The sequence below is a fragment of the Watersipora subatra genome, chromosome 1, assembly GCF_963576615.1.
Source record: "Watersipora subatra chromosome 1, tzWatSuba1.1, whole genome shotgun sequence".
In the NCBI taxonomy this organism is placed as follows: domain Eukaryota; kingdom Metazoa; phylum Bryozoa; class Gymnolaemata; order Cheilostomatida; family Watersiporidae; genus Watersipora; species Watersipora subatra.
In genome coordinates this window covers 74,726,047-74,750,680 of record NC_088708.1, presented here as the reverse complement: position 1 = coordinate 74,750,680, position 24,634 = coordinate 74,726,047, and the positions used below count along the sequence as shown (strand labels likewise).

Sequence of the window (24,634 nt, the reverse complement as noted above, 5' to 3'; positions counted from 1 at the left end):
CTCGCTGATTAGCCAATTTCTCCTTTGTTTCGCTCTCACGACTAGCCAGCCGTTTTAAGATAAACTTATCTAAGGACGTTTGCCTTTGTCGCCCTTTCAACATATTGCGATTAGAACGAACACAGATGTTGTCACAAAGTGTTAATGCACGACCACTAACCAACTTGTCCGAATGCATATTTTTATAGTTTTGATAGATAGAACCGGCCTTTTCACATAGCATCGTTTCAGTTACGTTGTCACCGACCAATTGTTTATCTTTTATCCGATGTCTGAGCAGTCTCTCCATCAGCGGTCGTGAAGATCGCTGCGCCGTTTAGAAACTATGGTTAGTCCATTTGCAAACTAAATGCCCTGAATATAATCCTTCTGTTTGATAATTGTGGATGTATTTCTGTCATATTGCTGAGCTAGCTCAATCACGCATATACATTTCGCTTATTTTTCAATAATTTTCCGTTTGATATCAATTGTTATCATTTGCTTTTTTTTTGCAATATCTTTCATTTTACTGGCAAACTTTCGGTCTATGCACAGTACTTTTAATTCACATAATTCTGCACTGAAAATCGCGCACAAACACATGGTACATAAGTATAAGCAGTTGAACAATACAGAGTGATGCTGTTCTCATAAAACACCTCTGGCATACTTGGCAACTGAATCACGTGCTCGTATCTCAAACATGGCTCGTGTGTTAGTGCTAAAACTTGCTTAAAACCTTGCTCGTATCTCAAGTTTCTCATACGTTGGAGCACTCGTAAGTTGAAGTATTACTGTAGAGAGGCTCATTCATCAAATCATGTTATTTCTTTTGGCTGACTTGACTAGCATTTCATATTCTTTTTAACAATGCAATAAGTCGATATGTAGCCGTTTGAAATAGTTGCTGACTCAAAATTAAAACATTACATGGGTCAATCGACTTACCAACAAGCAAATATTTATAGAAGCAGAAGAATTCCTGTCAAGGCCATGCGAGCTGTATTAGATGTAACTGCAAGTTCCTCAAATGACTCTTAGATGTAAACCAGACTCTGAAAAAAATGCATGCAATATAGCACCATGAACTGCTCCCACAGTTTGCCCAACTTAGCTGACTTCAGGGAACAACTCAATAATACGCCATAATACAAAAAATAAATGTTAGTCATTGTACAATGTCCCAAATATAGTTGCAAGAGCTGTATTATCAATAATAAATAACTAAATGGCAGAAAAACTGTAACGGTTTTGAGAAGTTTGAAAATTCCAGACAATGTTGTAATGCTGCCATTTCGCAGTCTGAACACTATGACACCGTTCAGCAATGTTGATGTACCAAAACTAATGTCGACATACAACTTAGGTAATATTCAAAGGAGCCTTAAAATCTTTGTAAAATAATTAGTATGACACAGCAGTTTTTAAAGAACATCTAAAAAAGCCTTATCATTACAGCTCTTCCTGTTTGGATGCTATTATTTAACAACACAGCAAAAAAGAGTCTCAACAATTTAACAAGCTCGTCACTCCATATTGTTGACTAGCTCGAAGCACTACATAAGCATGTGTACCGTCAATTTAACAAGATTCTTTATACAGCTACTCTCTATTGAATATTGGTACAATGGTACTTTGTTGTGTATATCGATTGCAGGTTGCACAAGCAATGTGAAAATCCATGAAGCTGAAAACTGATATTTGAATAGAAGAAGTATATATCCAGAGCCTACACCTCCTAACTCCTTCCATTTAAAACAAGCTGTTTGCGTACTTGTTATGCCTGATTCAGACCAATGTCGTCTGTATGGCATGCGAGGTGCTGTGCCTTGCTATGCAAGCTTATCCATGTGTGCTATTAATGTGAACCAAACAGCTATGAAGTTGCTGGATGACACAACTGAATCACTCCACAAGAGCACGCCACTGTCCTGCTCGGGTCGCCACTGTCCTGCTCGGGTCGCACGATTTCTCCAAAAGTATTGGTTTGAATTAGGCATTAACTACATCTCCATGTACAGTGGAACCTCGGTTCTCGAACGCTTCAGTTCTCGACCAACTCGGTTTTCGACCAAAGAATTTGAGATTTATTCGTCTCGGATCTCGAACATAAATTCGGTTCTTGACCAAACCGGAGCATGCGCATTAGAATTGAAAGAGCTTCGAAAACCGCATGGAGACATTCATTAACAAACGGAGAAGCAATTTCTGCTTCATAAATTCTTTACAAAAAGGGAGGAACCATCTGGGACGACATCTCCTTTACCACGAAGAGATTTGCTAGGGAGATAACCCCTCCAGTCGAGTTAACCTAAATTGTTTTGGAAGAGGACGCTCCTTCAAAGATGTGAAGCAAACGTGCCATTGCTGTTTATATTTTCTTTTTTCTACGATTTTTAATGTAACTGATCTGTTGCAGTATTTAGCTGTTTCATGTTTTTGGTATTGTATCTTAACCTTTAATGTTTTTGATGTTTCAAGCAAAACATACGAAATGTTTACTTTTGTTTTCTTTTTCCATCATCGTAAATAGAAACCCTTTTATTAACATTGATAACGATCTATATCTACCCATTTCTATTTATAGTATGCAGTATACAGTACAGTTTATGACGTAAAATGTTAAAAAAATACTTTACCGAAGTTGTTTTCTCGCCTTGGAATGGATTAAAATTTACATGTATTTATTCTAATGGGAAAAATTGTTTCGGATCTCGAACAACTCGGTTTTCGAACAACCTTCTGGAACGAATTATGTTCGAAAACCGAGGTTCCACTATGTACATGTATATATATATATCTCAAAGTTTGTCGTCTGTTCAGATGTCTGCGTTTCCGGCTATAGCTATTAAAATCTTGGAATTAAAATCCCACATCGTGCTGGATTTGAACCCACAAAGATTGCAACTTGCCCACTTGTACTCCGACTGTCTAACCACGAGTCTACGGAAGCCCTTACGAAGTCATGGCCCTTACTATATACTGTATACACCCTTTTCCCGATTTCACCCGCTAAATGACGTATTAACCCTTTCGCGGGCAGAGCGACGTTTTTGTCGCTTTGCGATACGGCCGCTAATGGGCAGTGCGACGTTTTTGTCGTTTCGGTAACGTATTTTATCATTGCAGTTTCTGGTTAGCTGAAAGCCGTTTTTGTTTACTTTTTTTACCAATAGCAAGCTACGATATAGTAGTTTCGGTTAGCCTCAAAAATTGACTTTAAGGTTGAAAGAAAACGATCGTTTTTAGCAGTGATGTATAAATAAACTTTCGAAAAAAATTAGAAAATTGTTCTAAATAATTTATCAACTTTTAGTTTTCTTGGTTCAGTTTTAGCTTTTATTTACCGGATTTTTCGAGAGTTTGACTTTAGTTTACCGTCATGGCGACTTCTAAAAGAACCTCCCGAGATTATTCTAATAAAGCAAGTACTAGTACCGAAATTACTAAGAGATTCAGAGCTGACAGTGACTTTTTAGATTTAGTAGCAAAAGATGACAGTGAATCAGGTTTGGATTGTGATTGGAATGACTTTACATCTGGAAGTGACAGTGATGAAAAGGCTGGTAGCAGTAATGCTGGTAGGAGTGATGCCAGTGCCTGGAAGAATATAACCAACATAAACAGAGATAAATCTCCTACAATTCAGCAGTTTATAGCAGTGACAGGCCCAGTATTTACTCCAGTAGATGCTCAACCAGTAGAGTATTTTGAAGTTTTTTTAGCCTGTCAATCCAGGAAGTACATCTTTGTGGGAGCTCTTTTTTACACGAATAAGTACATGGTGCAAAGACTGTGATGTGGGCCTTTGTAAAGGAGAATGCTTTTGAAAATATCACTCGTAAATAGACAATTATTATGAAACGCATATTTTTTATGTTATACATTTTTATTTGTTTATAATATATATATATATGCCTATGGACATATACATGTATAGATATGCACCTGTAAACATAGATATATGCACATAATAACACACAGAAAAGTGTATGAACCTTTTAAAAGAAATTGATTTTTTGGAAAATTAATTCGCCCATGGGAGTCTGATTTAGTTTTGAAAATTCGCCCGCGAAAGGGTTAATTGAAAACGTATTAATGAAACACGATGTTTTTTCGCCCTCGCCATACTAGGGCTAATTTGTTTTACGCCAAACGATATCAACAAACATTTCTCTCGAAAATAAAATTCGGTGATTGTATCTCCGTCCAACATCATCCGTTATGGTAAAAATGGGTTTGCAAACAGATAAGTAATAAAATTTTGGTCAAAAGTTCACTAAAATGCATACAAAACCTCCTTCAAGTATGTTTTTAGTAAGCTAAATTCATGTACCATAAAACCTCTAATTGAACGCCATGGCGCTCTATTTTTCAACCCTTCCTCTATGGTGGCAGTCAATTGGAAGCAGCGTTCAAATAGAGACTGGGGGTCTATTTTTCAAATAGCTCGTCAGAATTTTCGGAAGATAAATTTAGCACTATTACTAACAGACGAAGCGAATGTCTCCTATATTTTGCCTTCTTTTTCCGGTAGACCGATATTAAACATTTTGAATGCAATAAATCTGCTAACTTATCTCTAACTTGTCAAAGATCTGTTAATAAATATGCATCAAAAAACCGAAAAATATCTCCACTAGTTGATATCTATTGCTTGCAATTGACACACGTTGATATTATAGCATGTGTCCTTAGCAATTTGTTGGCATTTTCAATTTTTATTTTATTCCAATGTTGACGACATATTTTTATTTTATATCTATATTTGACATTGTTGAATAAAAGCTCATTGCACTCACCGATATGTTTGCTACAACTTGCAGCCAAAACTAGCTTTTTATGTGCAATAGATGTGGAGTTATGAGTGACGATCCATTGTAAGCTGTGTTAAGATAGCCGCAAGGATGCTATTAAATAACATGCTATAAATCTGCTTACTTAAATAAATTATACAACAATAATTTATTAAATGATACAAATATATATTCATGAACAAGCGACACACATGAACCATACTTATATTACATGCAGAAACAAAAATTAACACTTTTAAAACAAAAATATTTGCATCATTTGCTCGGATAGCTGCGTTCTGATTGTTGATTTTGATGCAATGAACATCTTCTAGTTGTAAAATATCTTCTGGTTTCAATTCTTCTTCTGCACTGCTGAACCAGTTAATATTAGCGTCCAAACAATTTTTCGACAGAGCAAAACTTTCACGTGCTGCATTTAGCAATAATGCAGTGCTAAAAGTTTGGTCGCAAAATCGTATAACCTTTGGTCCAAAATTTGCGAACCGGTTTTTGTATGCATGTCCTTCGAAGTATTAAGACCGCGTTAAATAAGGAATTACTATTAGCCTGAGACAGTTAGTAGATATTTCTATGGCACTGTTTTCCATGTTCCATTTAGAATTGTAAATTTAAGCTGCTTTTTTATATATGTAGGCCTACATGTACTTCGAAGTAGAAAGACCATGTTAAACAGAGAGCTATACTACTAGCCTGAGACCGTTATTGATTATTGCTACGGTGTTGCTTTCAAAGTTTTAACGAAAAAACGAAAAGCTTTAGAATTGGACAACGAGAGCATTAACTGTTATTGATATGAACAATTCATTATTAATACGATTTTGTGGACACTTTTCTACTGATCAGTTGGTAACATGGGCTCAAAAAAATCAAATAATGCCAAAATGGTGGTCAAATGGAGGTGGCGTTCAATTGGAGAGTGGTAGTCTGTTTTTCAACCCTTCTCTCAGGGTGGCGGACTGGCGATAAATTGGAGGTGGCATTCAAATCGAGGTGGCGTTCAATTAGAGGTTTTATGGTAAGTTATATTCAGCATTTATGTTACACGTCTGCCTCGAAGGTAAGAACTCTGCACGTCGTACATTGTAATGTTACATTTTCTTGCAGATCATAACCACAAAATGCACCTAAGTTATTGTAGGTGGCTATAGTTAATAAGTTTAATATATTGTTTTGTTACTATTTTTAATGATGATGATTTTTACTAGGCAGTGATTAAATCAAATAATTACTATGGGTTTCTATACTAGTTCTATACGTCTATGCAATACTTTCGCTTTATGATGCCAACACTGAAACGAACTAAAATCCTAGAATCATATACCAAATAATTTTTCATTGTGATCATAGCAAAACAGACTATATTTAGCCACTACATGCTAATGATTTCAAATTTACATTTACACACCTTAACAGCTTTATTTTTCCTCTTAATTTATTTCAACAAACCACTTCTTTCACATGAAATTTAAAAGTTAGTTGTTTAACAAAGTTTGAAATCTTTAACAGCTGTTTTCTTTTTTCTATTAATTCATTTCAACAGCACAAAAAACACTTTTTCCATGATATGGAGTTTAAAAGTTAGAATGGTAAAGGTTTTATATATACTAAATAAAAATAGGTTTTCTGTCCAAAGACTTTTTTATTACCCGAGCAACACCGCGCATTTACCTGGTATTTTTTTATAGCTGGATGAAGGTTTTAAAGAGGCTTGTTGAGCAAGCCCTAGAAGTTTAATAGGGTTTAAATGATAGATTTAAGTTTGATGACACACACTGACGAAATGCAACTTTTGCGTAGTAAATATGTTGGTGATGAGTCGGTAAAAGCTTCTCGATGGGTCATATCAAAACGAACACATTGGTCTATATTGGTGGAGATAAAACCGACTCATCTGTGATTGACTAAAATAGTCCATTCTAATGAACACAATCTCAAATTCATTCTACTCATTTTCAATGCAAGCTATACTAGTTTTATCCCTGTTTAACGATGGCAACAGGGCTTCCCATCAATTGTAATTGGTCAATCTATCTGTTAAGGTGATGCATCTTTTAGCGGTGTTAGTGAGTGTAGTAAATGTCTATTATGCGCTGGCGATGCATTCCGTCAGCGAGTGTAGCCAGGTTTTCAGTGTGAAATAGCTTGTGTTTTTCATAGTATCTGTCAATGCATGGGAAAAAAATTATTATTATCAGGTGAAAATGAGCTAATTTTGATTGCTTATCAATTATATAATGCTATTTGATGAATTTATGGAACACTTTTTACGCGCATGCCATTTATCTGGCGCGTACTAAATCGGTCAACTTCAAGTAGTTGCCAAATGTGAAAAAGATTAGGCTATAATACAGTTTAAATTACATGCAATAGTTTATTCATTATCATGATTGAATGAGTGTGAGTAACAGTAGTATGGGATTGATGGAGTGTGAGTAACAGTACTATGGGATTGATGGAGTGTGAGTAACAGTACTATGGGATTGATGGAGTGTGACTAACAGTACTATGGGATTGATGGAGTGTGAGTAACAGCACTATGGGATAGAAGGAGTGTGAGTAACAGTACTATGGGATTGATGGAGTGTGAGTAACAGTAGTATGGGATTGATGGAGTGTGAGTAACAGTACTATGGGATTGATGGAGTGTGAGTAACAGTACTATGGGATTGATGGAGTGTGACTAACAGTACTATGGGATTGATGGAGTGTGACTAACAGTACTATGGGATTGATGGAGTGTGAGTAACAGCACTATGGGATAGAAGGAGTGTGAGTAACAGTACTATGGGATTGAAGGAGTGTGAGCAACAGTGCTATGGGATTGATGGAGTGTGAGTAACAGTAGTATGGGATTGATGGAGTGTGAGTAACAGTAGTATGGGATTGATGGAGTGTGAGTAACAGTACTATGGGATTGAAGGAGTGTGAGTAACAGTACTATGGGATTGATGGAGTGTGAGTAGCAGTACTATGGGATTGATGGAGTGTGAGTAACAGTACTATGGGATTGATGGAGTGTGAGTAACAGTAGTATGGGATTGATGGAGTGTGAGTAACAGTACTATGGGATTGATGGAGTGTGAGTAACAGTACTATGGGATTGATGGAGTGTGAGTAACAGTACTATGGGATTGAAGGAGTGTGAGCAACAGTGCTATGGGATTGATGGAGTGTGAGTAACAGTAGTATGGGATTGATGGAGTGTGAGTAACAGTACTATGGGATTGAAGGAGTGTGAGTAACAGTAGTATGGGATTGATAGAGTGTGAGTAACAGTACTATGGGATTGATGGAGTGTGAGTAACAATACTATAGGATTGATGGAGTGTGAGTAACAGTACTATGGGATTGATGGAGTGTGAGTAACAGTACTATGGGATTGATGGAGTGTGAGTAACAGTAGTATGGGATTGATGGAGTGTGACTAACAGTACTATGGGATTGAAGGAGTGTGAGCAAGAGTGCTATGGGATTGATGGAGTGTGACTAACAGTACTATGGGATTGAAGGAGTGTGAGCAACAGTGCTATGGGATTGATGGAGTGTGAGTAACAGTAGTATGGGATTGATGGAGTGTGAGTAACAGTACTATGGGATTGATGGAGTGTGAGTAACAGTACTATGGGATTGATGGAGTGTGACTAACAGTACTATGGGATTGATGGAGTGTGAGTAACAGTACTATGGGATTGAAGGAGTGTGAGTAACAGTACTATGGGATTGATGGAGTGTGAGTAACAGCACTATGGGATTGATGGAGTGTGAGTAACAGTAGTATGGGATTGATAGAGTGTGAGTAACAGTACTATGGGATTGATGGAGTGTGAGTAACAGTACTATGGGATTGATGGAGTGTGACTAACAGTACTATGGGATTGATGGAGTGTGAGTAACAGTACTATGGGATTGATGGAGTGTGACTAACAGTACTATGGGATTGATGGAGTGTGAGTAACAGTACTATGGGATTGATGGAGTGTGAGTAACAGTAGTATGGGATTGATAGAGTGTGAGTAACAGTACTATGGGATTGATGGAGTGTGAGTAGCAGTACTATGGGATTGATGGAGTGTGACTAACAGTATTATGGGATTGATGGAGTGTGAGTAACAGTACTATAGGATTGATGGAGTGTGAGTAACAGTACTATGGGATTGATGGAGTGTGAGTAACAGCACTATGGGATAGAAGGAGTGTGAGTAACAGTACTATGGAATTGATGGAGTGTGAGTAACAGTAGTATGGGATTGATGGAGTGTGAGTAACAGTACTATGGGATTGATGGAGTGTGAGTAACAGTACTATGGGATTGATGGAGTGTGAGTAACAGTACTATGGGATTGATGGAGTGTGAGTAACAGTACTATGGGATTGATGGAGTGTGAGTAACAGTACTATGGGATTGATGGAGTGTGAGTAACAGTAGTATGGGATTGATAGAGTGTGAGTAACAGTACTATGGGATTGATGGAGTGTGAGTAACAGTACTAAGGGATTGATGGAGTGTGAGTAACAGCACTATGGGATAGAAGGAGTGTGAGTAACAGTACTATGGGATTGATGGAGTGTGAGTAACAGTAGTATGGGATTGATGGAGTGTGAGTAACAGTACTATGGGATTGATGGAGTGTGAGTAACAGTACTATGGGATTGATGGAGTGTGAGTAACAGTACTATGGGATTGATGGAGTGTGAGTAACAGTACTATGGGATTGATGGAGTGTGAGTAACAGTACTATGGGATTGATGGAGTGTGAGTAACAGTAGTATGGGATTGATAGAGTGTGAGTAACAGTACTATGGGATTAATGGAGTGTGAGTAACAGTACTAAGGGATTGATGGAGTGTGAGTAACAGCACTATGGGATAGAAGGAGTGTGAGTAACAGTAGTATGGGATTGATGGAGTGTGAGTAACAGTACTATGGGATTGATGGAGTGTGAGTAACAGTACTATGGGATTGATGGAGTGTGAGTAACAGTAGTACGGGATTGATAGAGTGTGAGTAACAGTACTATGGGATTAATGGAGTGTGAGTAACAGTACTAAGGGATTGATGGAGTGTGAGTAACAGTACTATGGGATTGATGGAGTGTGAGTAACAGTACTATGGGATTGCAATAAAAACGAAGACAAAGCGTATTAACCTATAATGCCTAACTTTCATGGTAACAATTATACCTGCATGTTAATCACACAACTCGCTTAACATTTAATAGTGGCTTGCAACATCTAATTGATAGCTAAACCAGAGATCTGCGAGTTGGCGCCTTTACATGTTCCTTGTAAAAACAATAGAAAGGATACAACTGCATTGTTCAGCAATGCATAACCGGCCAATAAAACACTTTCCTGCTTTTTAAACGATTAAGAATTTAATATGATTAATAATTCAATCTGATTTAAAACATTGCCTTTAAATTTTTACTTCTTGGAAAGATTTTGATGAGAAGGCCTTGCGTGACTGTTAAACTTCCAAAGAAGTTAGCGATGGTACAGTGACAAAATGCATAATTTCATGTAAAATTATAGCAGCTCAACAGTGATATCATTGTTACATGGCATATTTGAGGAACGAAGAAAGAAAAGCGTTTTAGAACATTCTTGGAGTAAGGCAGCTAATGGACTAACTTGTGGGCCTCGCCACATAAGCAAACAATGGATAAATTTCTTTGCCCTGCAGTTTATAAGGCTGTTTTGTTGGTAAATGCTGTGATTTTAGTTTAGACCTGGCTAAAAGAAATAATAAAAATCATATAAAAAGAGCTAAGGATATCAACCCACTCACAATACTTAACATTTATGATAAGAATAACTTACACTGCTCTCATAGACTATCATGGTGGTCTAAGCCGTGTAAGACCTACTTAAATCTAAGCAAAGCCTGGGATCTCCTAGGGTTGGGAAGCTCCGCTGGTCACGGGTGAGAAATTGATATTAATGAAATGAATATCTAGACCCTCAACCTCATTGGGTAACAAACAGTTCAGATTCCAAGAAACACTAATGCTATCTGATCATATACATGAACATGTACAAAAAAGTCCTATGTTGGTGCATATTAGAACATACCAGTCTGTTAGGCGCTGACTCACTTCTACTCGTGAACTGAGAGAAACATCAGCTACTAATGCTAAAACACCATGTGACAACCTCTGATCTTTCAATACTGATTAAACAGTAGGAGTTATGCTAGCAATCGACATATTTAGAATCTTGCAGAGTAAAAACCAACACTAATATGAAACTTACCAAGCACAACCATCATTGCGCCATTCAACGATCAGTCATCGAAATGTGAAAACTTTACGAATAATGGAATTTCCCCGTTTGAATTAGAAGCAAACAATAACCGCATTGACTTTCTTTTCATTGTAGCTAAGCAACAATAAATGTTTGATTGGAAAGCCAATATTATATGACTAACTTTCATGGAATGGATTTCAAAGCTCACCTGTGTGTATTAAAATGCTCACAAATAAATATGGTAAGGAAGGCTCGGACTAGAGGCCGAGGTTAGATTGTAGCGGGTGTGTGTAGTTTGAATCACCCACGCATCTCATAAACTAGCTAACGAGATAGTTGCATGAACGTCAGCAATGAACTTTTAATGTGATAATTCCTCTGCGAGTTCATCATTCTGTTTTGCTTAGCCTTTCAAGATCAACAACATTTATTTTCCTATAGTTTCTAAGATGAGCCAACTGCTATTATTTATTTACAGCGCGACAAGGTGCAGACCGCAGCAGTGATCAGATGACAAGGGATGAGTAGATAGATGACAACCATGAAGGTGAAAACACACTAGGTGATATTTAGCGTGATATCACGATATCGTGCTAATCCGCGATATCGCGCTAGACATTCTCTATCACAACTTTATCGCTAGCGAGATGCATTTCGATTGGTTGGTTTTTCCCAGAATGCATTTTTATGGCGAGTAATTATTTCTTATCGATGTTCAACAATGTACAGCAGCAACCTTTTGCTATGCTGTTACGATTAAAACATCATCAGAACGAACACTGAATTGTTCATACATCCAATAAAAGCACTCCTAATCCTGTACGACATAACACAAAAATTACAAACAAAAAACAGTTGAAAACCAACATTTGGAGTCAATCGGTGCGCAGGTTGATCATCTTGAGAATGGTGAATATTTAATATATTAATCGTTTTTTCTTATATCTTCATGTAGTGTACATTTCGTGAAAGTGAGATAGGCCTAATAACAAAAGCGAAAGTTGTTTACGTCGTTGCCTAGACGGCGCCATCTTGACTTACCTAAATTTATTAACAACTCCGAAGAAACTAATGATACAGAATTTTATTGGCAGTTTGTGAGCGTGCCCACGTTATCGTTTGCTGGTGAATCGCTCAAATGTGTTTAGGCACACACCAGCGATATCTCCGCGCTTGTCATGACGCACACGATAAAATCGCCTAGTGTGTTTGGACCATAACAGTGATCACATGACATGGGATGAGTAGAGAGATGACAACCATAACAGTGATCAGATGACATGAGATGAGTAGAGAGATGACAAACATAACAGTGATCAGATGACAGAGATGAGTAGAGAGATGACAGTAAAGCCATGACTACACACTCAGATGAAAGGAGTAATTTGCATATAGGGCCTACATCATGTGCCAAAATGAGAACATTGAGCTTAAATGGCCAAAAAAATGACACATCTATTATTGGCTGAAAGGTTGATTTCTAATTAACATAAAGACGATTACAATTACTCTTTCAGAGCTCAAGGCCAGTTTTATTTGGGATTCATAATTCGAATGACAACAGATAGGGCTTCACACGAATAGTTGCATACCCATCTATATAGCAGGACAAAGGTGTGCTTACTCGTAACAAGCATGCTATTGCCTCTAGAGTAAAAAAGAAATGCCCATTAAGCCTTCTAGAAAAAATCTTTAGCTCAGGAAATCTATACCAAAACAATTTTTTGTGTGTTTCACTTCATGAACCCGAATTTTACTTTCGCAGCAGGGTATTTTTACAATTAATTCGTAGCCTTCTTTTCTTCGTATAACTAGTGCAAAACTAGCGCAAGTAGATGTACTAAAGTTATACATGTAAATGCCATCAAAAAGATTTGCATATTCACAAAAAGTAAATAACCTGTTGCCGATGCTTCAAATGCCAGAAAATACCATCAAGTGTGTGATGATCTTTACCTGACTAAGGCTAAGTCTCATTAATTGAAATCTATTTGTCAACACAATACATTATTGTGTTACCTCAGCATGTGTAGCCAGAGGAGATGTTCAGAATACTCATCAGCTACTCATTGGCAATGAATTTCATGTGTCTGTGTGTTTAGCCACAACCCATGCGAGACAACTGGGTCATAAATCTTATGCTTGGGTGCAATTGCCAAAGTTTTAGCACTGTCATTATGGTGCGTTTACACTGGCCGATTTTGTCACCGATTTTGTCGTGCACAGACAAATTTGATGAGTCGGTGTCGGTGTCGGTAGGTGTGAACAGAAAAATCGGTGTCGGCACCGATCTGAAAGTCGGTGTCGGAGCTACCCAGCAGTGCCCGGTTGCACCGACAAGTCGGACGCTCATCAGCCAATCAGAAGCTAGGAGCCTCTGGTTAAATGAGCCTAGGCTTTAATGACAGTGCTAAGTTTATGAAACGAAAGGGCTAGGTTTAATGAGAGGCTAGAAGACTGTCATTAAACTTTCCCTCGTTCTCTTTTTTATAGTGAACCAGCATGGCTAGCAACGATGTGAACGCGAGAGTACCAAAAAATCAGGTTTTTTCTTTAATTTAAATTAATTAAAAGTGAATAGCCAGTTGTACGACTACTACTAGTTCTACTACTAGTACGACTGTAAATACAACTGTCAAGAAATTTGCCGGCCCTTACTTGGCACGATTTAGATTATGTCATACAGAAATAAATTGCGTGTGATTTCATTCAATGTTTTATTAGCGAAGGAGATTCACTAGCTGAGGAGCGTACGGACATTTGCTCTGTCCACTAAGTGAGCGTTGCTCCCTTATATACAATAAAATTGCCCGTTCCGGCTAACGGGACCGAGTGAGAACACCGGCTAGCAATGTTTAAATGGCCAATTATTAGGCCCGCTAGTGCGTTGATATGACAACATAAACGACGACAATTGATAGCATAACGAGTAACAAGGCCAACAATAAAAAGGCAATAAAGAGAGAATAAAAAGGACAACTCATATAATAAAATATTTACAGACATATAAAATATATACAAACAAATAATTACAAGAAGTGTAAAGTGTTGGCCCGGCGTCCATCGCACTACTACTACCACAAATATACATTCACCATTCAATCTTCTTCATTATTCATTTTATTTATTGTAATTACTCGGACGAAAGAACTGCACGTACAGTTCTTTGCTCGGATTTTCATTGCCTCATCATTCATTCATTGCTTGGCATTCAGTAGTTGCTTCTAGCAGTAGTAGTAGGAGCAGTAGTAGTAGTGTAGTACTAGTATATAATTTTCCACATCAAGCGCGTTGATTTTTATGTGTAATCGTCTTCGCGTGGTCGGGTGAAGGTCAGAACGGCGAAACGCTGTGATTGGCTGTTGGTACCGACAAAAATCGTTTGATCGTTGCAATGTAAAGTGGGAGTCGGTGTCGGCACCCATACGTGAAATGTCGGAGGTACCTGTCTGAGTCGGGGTATTGGCACCTAATCGGAGTCGGTGTCGGCCAGTGTAAACGCACCATTAGGCCAACAGCCAAAATAATCATTCAAGTCTTATTTGTTCTAGCGGTTTGCTGTCTATGATCCTGTGATCAGCAGGTCTACATCAACCTAGTAGAACAATCTTTCAATAGTGTCTCCGCCGATTAGTTCAAATAAGTAACTGTGATGCCTTGCGAAAAGAATCAAGTTTGCCAATCTGCGTACTCCCATGCATTTAGATAAAGGATACCTTGTTAGCAATGCTTCAAACAACGCTTCCTAAAAAGCATTTTTGTCAAACAAACTGTCATTCTACAACTACATAGTGCTATGAAACCGTTCCCAATAGCAGCAGTTAATGGTTTAGCCCAGGGTTGGCCAAATAATTTTGGCCATGATCCACTACAGCCAAATTAACAAATTAAAGATTCACAACGAGCTGAAGATGTGCATTTTTTCTAAACAAAAGCATGTATTATTTGTGTATATCCTAAAACAAAGCTTCAAATACAATTTAAAAGATTTCATTTATTTACGTCATTAGACTAAAAATCAGTGAATGAATTTGCTGTAATAAATATCTCTGATATCAGTAAAAAAAATGATGAATGGGCTTTGGTTTCACAATACTATCAAAACACGGTTTCCTGCTACTTACAGCAACTCTGACAAGTTTATGAAGATGAGTATTTTCAAGTCGTGTTCTATGATTGTTTTTCACAAAAGTCATTACTGAAAACTATGATACACTTAGTTAATTTGAGGCAAAGCAAGTAAGTAGTCTTCTAGCTAGCCTAGTAGCTATTGGGTACTTTTCCTAGCTTACAAGTGGTGACCAAATAAATGACCAGAAACATTTACAAAAAATTTTAAACCAAATTTCAAAATGAATACTTCCCAAAAATCTTTTGACAGGCCAACTTGAAGATCCACTAAAAAGCCTAGAAAGATCCAAATCTGGATCTAGATCCGCTATTTGGCCATAGCTGGTTTAGACAGCCATGGCTGTGCATACAGCGGGGGGGGGGGGGGGGGGGGGGGCTAGTTCAGTCTAGATGATTTAAATGAGATTCATAAAAGCTTGGCAATTAGCCCAAATGGTCAGAGCAGCAACATTGGTAGAGACTGCTGGCCAAACTCATCCAAAAATTCCTCCAAAAAAAGCGTAAAGCTGTAAATAACATAGCGAGCAAACACCGACATAGGACTCAAAGAGATTGCAAGAATCCTAGTAAGACAGAAGTTTAACAACAGCAACTATGAGTAATCGTGGAATCAGATTTGCAAATGAAAGAAGCATATGTGGGCTCTTGAGCTTCCATATTTTTGAAACCAAATGCTACAAGAATGGACACAGCCACACCAATAAACTCATTCTAAAACAGTTTAAAAACCAAGGCTAAAACTGTAGCAGTACATGCTACAGGCCCTCGCACACATTAAACCCAACAGCACAACATGTGAGCCTTGACTATCGAACCAAGATCAGCCTAACAAAATTGTCCGTGTATATCATTCTATCTCAGCTGTTTCTCACAAAGATTACTATTCAACTTCTCCAAAAATTGAAATATGCAAGTTGTTTTTATAAATGTCATTATAGTAATGCTTCATGATGGTAAATGAAATGCGCCTTTCCCTTGTGTCTATCTCTAGTAATGTTATTATGTCTAATCAATAATTGAATGGCTGGCCAGAATACCTACCAAATCAAATTACTGCTTGCGGCATTCCTAGCCAAAACACTGCAGTACCACAGTCAAGCTGCGCTTCATTAGCATAACTAAACTAACCTGAATAGCATGAGCTATAATGTAGTAACTCGTTAGTAAAAGTTTCTATCATCAGGATAATAACTGTAGCAAAAGTAATATTGTCATGGTTCATTTAACAGCCTGAAAAAATTACGTAGGGTACTATTGGGATAGTTTAAATAGCTTTTAAACGTTTTGAGCAAGTTTAGAATGCAGAAGTAAAATGTAATGTTGTCAAAAGAAACTATTTTAAAATCACTGAATCACTATAAAAGAAAAATTAAGGTGTTTTTGTCTGAATGGAACACATTCCCATTAAGTATTATATACCAGATAAAAACCATCTTAAAACACCAGAAGTAAGTTAAGTCTTAGTTTATATGATGCTCAGAGTTATAAAGTCATCCTATGACACCTAACCAAAAGCTAACAAGTTTTGAATTCGAAAAGCTTTCAGCTAAGTTTCCTTGTACTCTGGGTTGACTACTTCCCTGCCTACATGTTAGCATAATGCCTGTTTCTGTTACATAATATGTCCACTAGCGCCTTCAGTATGATAAATTTGGAGCGACAAAATAATAGCAAAAACAAATGTATGTAAATTTCAAGACTGTCGCACATATTAGCCATTGAAGTACAATAAGAATAAACCTGACCTGTGTGTCAAATACTTCCATAAAAATAGTAAAGCCACAACACTGCTTTATGACTGTCAGATATCCCATATAATGGGACTAGTTCTGTTTAAGGAAAACTATAAAATAAATTATCCTTTTATATTCAGCAAAAAAGTAAATATGGGCTGTCAATATAAAAAACTTTACAAATATTTTAAACTTTCACACAACTGATACAAATATATGTGACTCTGTTACACCTCTAGTAGATGACATTAATTATTGGAAAGACTTGTGGGAACAGTTGCAGAAAGAAATAGAATTGTGATGTGCAAAAAGTATAAGCGTTACTACAAAACCTAGTAAATTTTCTGATAAAATAGTTTGCAAACAATCACTTACTGCGAGTTAGTAGAGTTACTAAAGCACTGAGGACTGAGTCAACTTATACATTACCTCCCTTACAGTTGTCACAGTGAGATCATTGAAGAAAAAGGGTCTTGAAGAAAAAGGGAAAAACAATTTCAGTCAAACGTCGTACAAAAATGTTTACAGAGCAGTATATATACTATATATATATATATATAGTATATATGTACTATATATATATAGTATATATATAGTATATATATAGTATATATATACTATATATATATAGTATATATATACTATATATATACTATATATACTATATATATACTATATATATACTATATATATACTATATATATACTATATATATAAATGTATATATATGTATATATATACATACATATATATAGTATATATATAGTATATATATATATATACATATATATATATATATATTATATTTATATATATATATTATTTAACCCAATCGAGCAGCTTTGCAAACAGCTTAGGTTTTGGAATTTTTGGACGAAACAGAAAAAACATGTAGGCTACGTGACACCAACAGGATCTATTCTGAAATATAGCAAAAATTGTCCAAAATTTGCTGAACAGAACTAACACAGTTGACATCTTAATGGCAAAACTTATGTACTGTTCATCGGCTAATAGCGAAGATTGGCACAATCTGAGCCGAAATACACATAGCTGTAATGATTCAGCCGACAACAAAAACAAAACAGAAGTAGATAAGGGTCATTAATAAATAAAAAGTTTAAACACTTACTTTACTATATATGCATGGCTTTTGCCAATTCTGTCACAAATCCTTCTAAATAAAAGGGTTTTCGAGGGTTTGGGTTATTAGCAATAATCCATAAACCTTTGTTATACGATACATAATAGTTTTCTCGATGCGCTATTGCCCGGAAACGTTGGTTATCCAATTAAAGGGCGTGAGACAACCGTGTACCCAATCGTGTTGGATATTTCCCTGATAAACGTTACATTGGCTCTTTTAGTAGCCTACGTTTTGTCAGAGTTGTTATGGGATAACCGGGTACGCGCAAACTGTTCTAAATCTAAACTCCAGTTACACACAGCTAACTGTTCACCATTGAGCGAATTTCGTCCATGCGAGTATTCCTTTTCGGTAAACAGTTAATGTTGCTGGGTAAATGCGAATCAGTAATTCTAAAATCTATAGCAGTAGTTAAATATTTTTCTAACTGGTTGGATTTAACAAAGTGAATGAAAAATCTATTGTTTTGGCGCGTAGCAAGAGTTTTTTGTAGTATGTTTACCCACGAACTTTGCGCTTGCTTCAGTATTGAAATGGAATTCGCCGTGGTTAGGGGCGGACAATTCACACTTCGGTAATTGGGTGCTTTTCCTGTGATTATCTAATCTTATTGTTTTATAACTGGATGTAATTCAAAGCTTTGATTGTACTCGGATAGTCTGTAGCTCAAAATTTTAGTTGGAAGCTTTTTTGCTAGCGAGGGTCCAACCAATGATATACAGCCCCCAGCCCCCTGGGGGCTGTATATCATTGGTCCAACGTTAGTAGAACATGTATTTAATTCATTAGCTATTTCTATATCTGAACATACATGTATTAAATTGGAATTGTTGGAAATAGCTTCAAGTTGGTTTGGCACTCCGCAAATTTTTGTTATTGATTTGTTCAATATTTGTGTGTTAATTACTTTCCAAGTTTCTGAAGCATTGGATTAATTGTTAAAACTGTCATTGAAATAAGAAAATTGTGCATTCTTCAATTGAATTGACAATTGATTCTTGAATTTGTTGTATTTTAATTTTGTATTAAGAGAAGATTTAGCTAAGTGGCGGTAAATATTGTATTTCTTTTTATTTTTACTCAGCAAAGCATTGGTCAGCCAAGGTTTGGTATATTTGAATCTCGTGTTTCCGAAGAATTCCGACCTCTCAAGAGTGCATTTTGCTATCAGATTTTGAAGTGTTCTAATAAAAAGAGCGTAATGTGTGTTGAGACATTCAGAAATGAAGATATTGTCCCAATTTGTATTTATTATATTTTGTGCTAATCTCTCGTAATGAATATATATTGTTTATTTGTGGTTGAAAAGTTACTGATTTGATCGTTAAAATTAAAGTTTTTTGTACTTATGTAAAAGGTAGGTAGATGATCAATTAAATCACATTTAATAGTTCTTGAAAATATGTTGTTTTCCATTGTGTTTGTTAAAATATGATCTAAACAGGAATGCTTTTGTTTTGATAGTCTTGTTGGAATTGTAATAATGTTTTCAAAATTATATAAAGAAATTATGTTTTTATAGTTTCCACTTGCTTTGTTATCTAGATTATCAATATTGATATCACCTAAAATGAGGTACTTAGAATCTGAGGTAGTTGCAAGAAACTGGTCAATGTCATTTAGAAATAAATCAAGGTCGGAACTAAGCCTACGATAAGTTATAATCACCGTGAGGGAATGAACTGAAGCGCTACCAATTAGTCTGAAAGCGTGTATGTTTGCCCCTTTCACTGTGATATCCACCGTCTCAACAGCCACGTCACACCGCGCATAAGCCCCAGCACCACCGCCTCTGGAGTGTCGCTGTGTACCTGAGAAAAAGTAATTCTGCAATGTAAAATTTGAAGCTTCATTTTCGTAGAACCAAGTTTCAGTAACACATATCACATCAAAACTAGTGTTCATTGTTGAAAGAAAATACTCAAAATCTGTAAATTTATTCCTTAAACTCTGGCAATTAAAGTTCAAGACATAAAAACTATAAGTGGGTAACCGAAGCTGGTTGAAAGAAAATACAGATTGTGGTACACAGTCTACACAAAACTCTGCCATAAATACATATAAGCACCAGTAAGCAAAACAAATCATAATTACTGCGAAGCTTCCAAATCATCCAAGTCACTTTGGGTCCTTATCTGAACAGCATCTGATTCAGGAGTTTTACGTAGGTATATTCTTTGATTGAAAGCCCAAATAAAGCGAAAGTTTTTATCTGTTTTTAATTTTCGAGCTTTCCAGAATAGTTCGTTTTGTTCTCTACTTCAAACTTCTTTGATGTAGATTCTGTTTTTCTCTTGAAATCCTAAGAGTGAAGTATCAACAATATTTTTTCTGTATAATTGAAAAAAATTGTCTCGTTTAGTTGTCTGGATGAATTTAACAAGAATTCTGGAAGTCTGTCTAATCCTATAAATATTGTCAATATCTCGAGTAGGGTTGATGTCATTAAGTTTTGCTACCTTCAAAAGTTTTGAAAAACCTTCCATCAAGTTCTCGCCACTTTTAAATGGAATTCCGTTCAGCTCTATGGCTTTAGCTCTGTTGAGATGTTCATTAGCTTCAACACGCGTTAGCAAATTATTATGTGTAGTTGATTGTTGCGTTACTGTTTTAGCTGATTCGAGTGTACTAACTTTAGATTTGACATCGTTGATCTCTTCTTGAACTTGAAAATTCTCTAGCGACAATTCATAATCAGCTTGTTTGTTCTCAATCAAGTCTAAACGTCTGTTTATTTTGGTGACATCAGATATCAGCTTAGTTAGTTTTAGATCAATAGAAGCAAGAGTAATATGGTCTCCAGAGTCTGAAGCAGATTCTCTACGTTTTGGTCCCATATTGATCAGAAATGTAATAGGAGACTTACCGATTTCAGGAGGGTTTCACTGTTAACACCAATTACGCCCCCTCCCTATTGCAGTCCTGTGCTTGAATTCTTTCTTTTGTGTTCTGTAGTTGGTAAATACTGTATTCTATACACGCCTTGGTAGGGTATATATCAGCAGTCGATTATGTGTATTATGTGTTGCGTATATAGAAATATAAGCTCTTTGCTGGCAAATGCTTAATCCTCAGGAGCTCTCAAAAACACTTGTGCCTTGCTCAACTGTTAATGTTACAACCAGACATTAGGTGTTGCACAACTGTGATTGCTTGCCCCTCTTCAGGTTGAATGTCAAAGTCCCGGCCTGAATAAAGCACCACGTGCATCACATAGCCTGTCTTACTATCGCCCAGCTAGAATTTCTTTATCCCAATTTTGAGTGGCGCTTATTTGGCAAATACTAGATATAAATGTTTTTGTTGCGCATGCCTACCATGCTTTCATCAATAGAAACAAGCTGATAGGGACGCAAATATTGCTTGAACCAGCGATTTAGTGGGTCGAGTAGATTTCGCACCTTGTACCAGGGATCGAAGCCTTGCTTTCCTCGCCGAGGATAGCGTTCATGTTGCATAGATAAAAGAATCAATGAATTAGGACAAACCGGTCATAGCTCGTCGTATCCCTGCAAGACATACCATGAGCATGCAGGGCCATTTTGTGTACATTTGCATGCAGCTATAGATAGAACTTGAATTTTTAATTCAAAGTTGGCAGTAAACTTCGTGCAAAGTTGACGTTCAAAATTCGAAATATTACATGCACTTGCTTAAAGGACTAAATCCATGTTCACACGAGCACTTAAGCAATTTCCTAACCTGCACCAATAATGATTTTGTTTTTATTGAAAACTCCATGTGTCTAATATCATTTCAGATAGCACACGGTTTTCTAAATTTTACAGGTTTGTTGTTTGCAATTTTGTGTCAAATTTCACTCAGCTTTTACACAAAATTGATCATCTATTTGAAAAGAACAGCACTGTGCAGATATACATGTAAATACTACAACTACCTGTAGTCTCCTGGTCACATTCAATTCATCACATGTGTTATAAATATCGACTTTTATAAATATCTGCATAATTTCATAGTGTAACCAAAATACAAAAGTAAATTTGATGTGAGGTTGCATACCGAAAGAATGGTGTGTCCATGTTAGGGAACTTTTTTCTCCAGTAGTCAGAGGTTTTTTATTTTCACTATTCCCATGTTTATTCTGAGCGCAATGTACCTTCTCATGTCCTCAGCAGTGCAGTCTTTCCATTGATGAAATCGAGAGTCAGGTTTTAGTGAGCCTAGTGAAGCTATATACCCTGCTTCATACCTATGTGTTGAAAAATATGTAGCTCAAGTGTTTGCTAACAAAAAAGAAATAAAAGTAAATTCGATTCATGTCATGATTGAGCCAGAAGTGAAATTTGCTGAATGACAACTCCGAAAACTCATGCTATTCAAGTCATCAATAAATTGACTAAAGATTTTGTAACTGAAGATGCATAAAATTTGTAACAATTTTATCATAGTTCAGTACCTGTTTGTCTTTCTAACCATAGTTGAAATCAATGCGGTTGTAATAAATAGTTCCAAGAACTGGAGAGAGGTAACACGATCATCAGGTATGTTTGTGGAACCAAGCTGCCGCACTGTGAATACTGGCATACCATCAGCAAGCTCATAGCTATCACCCTCAACCACGTCTGCAATAACCTCACTCTAGCCAGCATCAGGATCAGATTGTACAGCTGCCCGCCGGCAACGTACAGCTCGTCTCCTTCTGCCGGATCTCTGGCCTCGAGCTTCTTCCCTGGCGCTTTGTGGACTTCCAACAACCAGGCATACAGCTGAAAAAAGAAGACCAGCGTTTCAACATTGATTCAAACAACCGGTGGACTAGGAATTTGTTGATAAAACAATCACAAGAACAATAGAATATTGAGGCTATATACCAACTGCTTCAATATTTGTTCATTCATCCATACTGGATACGAGCACTATTATTACTAGTTGTGACAATGACATGTAAAATTATAATAAATAATATAAATATAATGATATAATAAAACAAATTTATTTTTACTATTTTATTTTTTATTTAATCTAACCCAATCATAGTAATGAAATTTTGTTCTGCTCAGAAATATCAACTCTAAATCAACTTTCGTGTGGCTGACTACAGGTTCAAACTTCAGTTTGTTGTCTAATTTCGAGTGTGACAGCGACTAACACGCTAATGAATTACGAACACCAACAAATAAAAAGCTAAATAATTTTACTTACATTCTTGATCGTCTGATTCAGAAGAGCTTTCTGAGTAATCATCATCAGTCTGATCGACTTCAAAATCACTGCCATCAGAATCTAAATGGCTTAAAACGTCTTCCTCGTCCATATTCCGACTAGCAGTAATGATCGTTTTCATAAAAATAGTTTTCAAGTGCAAAACATATAAAACGGAAATTATCACAACCACTCCAATTAAAAACGCTTTTACGTTTTGTTTCCCTCAATAATATTGGGTGAAGTAATAAAAACGAGCTAATCAGAGAAATTAGAGAAATATTGTAACAGCCGATTTGATCGGCCCGGTCAAAATAAAATCAGGCCGAAAAGCCGATTAGATTGGTTTGATCAGAACTTGGGTTAACCTTGCCAGGATCCAGGCTCCCTTAGCAGTCTCAAAGTGCACCCACTCCCCTGGTGACAAATCTGGTTTCTCGTAACCACTGTGGTTACCAGGATAAAACTTTTTAGTTGATTTGCGTTGCTCCAACTTCTGTCGCACTACAGACAAATAATTACCAGTGACACAATATGCCTCATTTGACCTCGGAAGGTTGTCACAGAGTACCCTTCCTTGCAGTAACTGTGCTGGTGACTGAATGTCATCTCCTACGGGAGTGTTTGTAATGGCTATCAGACCTTCCCACCACTTTCCTCTATTATTTAGGCACTTACGCGTCATAGCTTTCAATGTACCAATGGTGCGTTCTACTTGCCCATTGCCTGATGAGTGAAGCGGTGAGGTGGTTCTATGCTCAATTCCATGTTGAGACAGACATGAATTGAACTTAGCACTAGTCGACTGGGGTCCATCATAAAAAATTACTTGCGTGGAATTCCATAATCAGCCACAATCTCCTCAAGAACTTCCACCAAAGACTCCGAGCAAACACTGTCCAATTTTTTAACTATTGGCCACTTTGTCAGGTAATCCACCACTGCCAAGTACGAACAACCTTTCAACTCAAATACATATCAATCTGGGCCAAACACCTCAAAAAGAAACTCGGGTACTGGGACTGTCAATAGAGGCGGCTTCTTTCCTTATTTTTCTTGGCTCATGCATGCCACGCGTGACAGACATTTCTTTTCTATTATTTTCCTCACACCTGGCCAGAACACAGAAGACTTGGCTCACTGCATGGTTTTGGTGACACCCTGGTGACCGGCATGGAGACTATCCAAAATATCAGAACGGCGACAACTAGGAATGACCAGACGGCTACCATAAAACACCAGATCACCATAGCAACAAATGACATAAGTTCCAGAATGGCAAAGCACTGGCAGCGTACTGCTTTCTATCAGTTGGCCACCCATTAAGTGCGTATCGAGACCACAGACAACTCCTCATCATTCTTGCTATCTAACTGAAAATTTTCCTGTGCCACCGAGGATGCAAACACATT

General features: G+C 36.9%; 2 protein-coding genes across 3 annotated transcripts in view; one reads left to right on the top strand and one right to left on the bottom strand.

Moving 5' to 3' along the window:
• Nucleotides 1-18,181, bottom strand: part of LOC137387502 (E3 ubiquitin-protein ligase MARCHF8-like) — a 35,669-nt gene extending 17,488 nt beyond the window's left edge. Inside the window, exons 1-2 of the mRNA XM_068073979.1 lie at nucleotides 18,045-18,181; nucleotides 931-1,037 (exon numbers count right to left, since the gene is read on the bottom strand). The gene's annotated coding sequence lies outside the window, so the exon portion shown is untranslated. The remainder of the gene's footprint in view (nucleotides 1-930; nucleotides 1,038-18,044) is intronic.
• A 198-nt stretch (nucleotides 18,182-18,379) lies between these two features.
• LOC137409751 (bone morphogenetic protein 1-like) overlaps nucleotides 18,380-24,634 on the top strand; it is a 40,279-nt gene continuing 34,024 nt past the window's right edge. For both annotated transcript variants that reach the window (XR_010980942.1, XM_068095588.1), the window contains exon 1: nucleotides 18,380-18,431. The gene's annotated coding sequence lies outside the window, so the exon portion shown is untranslated. The remainder of the gene's footprint in view (nucleotides 18,432-24,634) is intronic.